This window comes from Oratosquilla oratoria, chromosome 1, assembly GCF_046742065.1.
Source record: "Oratosquilla oratoria isolate Oo_2021 chromosome 1, ASM4674206v1, whole genome shotgun sequence".
Taxonomy (NCBI): domain Eukaryota; kingdom Metazoa; phylum Arthropoda; class Malacostraca; order Stomatopoda; family Squillidae; genus Oratosquilla; species Oratosquilla oratoria.
The window spans coordinates 53,451,709-53,452,691 of NC_134777.1; positions in this window are offsets into that span (position 1 = coordinate 53,451,709).

The window sequence follows — 983 nt, forward strand, 5'->3', positions numbered from 1 at the left end:
CTTACAAAGTTTCTCACTTCCAACCATGTGTTCCTTATGGTTGCTATTCTACAGAACTTTAGATGTATTTACCTAGTTGTACCATACAGAAAGGGGAGTTATGCTCATGGTGACCTGTCTTTGTATCTCACAACATCTAGTTTGTTCTTAATTTCATGTGTGGTGTTTGTTTATTTTTATTTTTTTCCAAATCTCTTCTGTAATTGTTCTATTTTAGTTTCTTTTCATGTCCCTTGTTTTTCTTCTATCCCAATTTAATAAGTCTTCTCTGTCAAGGACTTCCATGCCTTTCATGATTCTGTAAATGGCCAGTAGATCACCTCTTTCTCTTCTTTGTTTCAGGGTTTGTAGTTCCAGTTTAGACAATCTTTGCTCGTATGTCAATTTTGAAAGTGTTGGTGCCATCTTTGCATTGCTCTTTGGATTCTCTCTATTTTCCTTATATTCTTTTTTATACTGGATGTCCATAGTGTCACTGCATACTCCAATCTTGGTCTTATCAGTGACTAGTATTTTCTTTACCATTACCTCATCCAAATAATTAAAAGCTGGCTTTATTGATCTTAGTAAATTGTAGGTTTCTCCAACTATTTTGTTTATCTGCTTGTCTGGGGACATGTCTTTGGTGATGATTACTCCTAGCTCCTTTTCGGAACCAACTTTCTTTACTTCCTTCGTACCAATTTTATGTTGTCCTGATATTCTTTTTTTACTTTTTCCAAATTCAATTATATTACATTTCTTAATGTTGAAGTCCACTTCCCACTTCTGACTCCATTCCCAGAACTTTAGAATATGTGTGTGTGTGTGTATTTACCTACCTAGTATTTACCTAGTTGTATTATACAGGAAGGGGAGCTATGCTCGTAGTGACCCATCTTTGTATCTCTCAGCATCTAGTTTGTTCATAAAATCTTGTATGGTTTTTGCACACACTACTGTTTTGTCCAATTTGTTCCAGACATTCACTACTGTGTGATTTT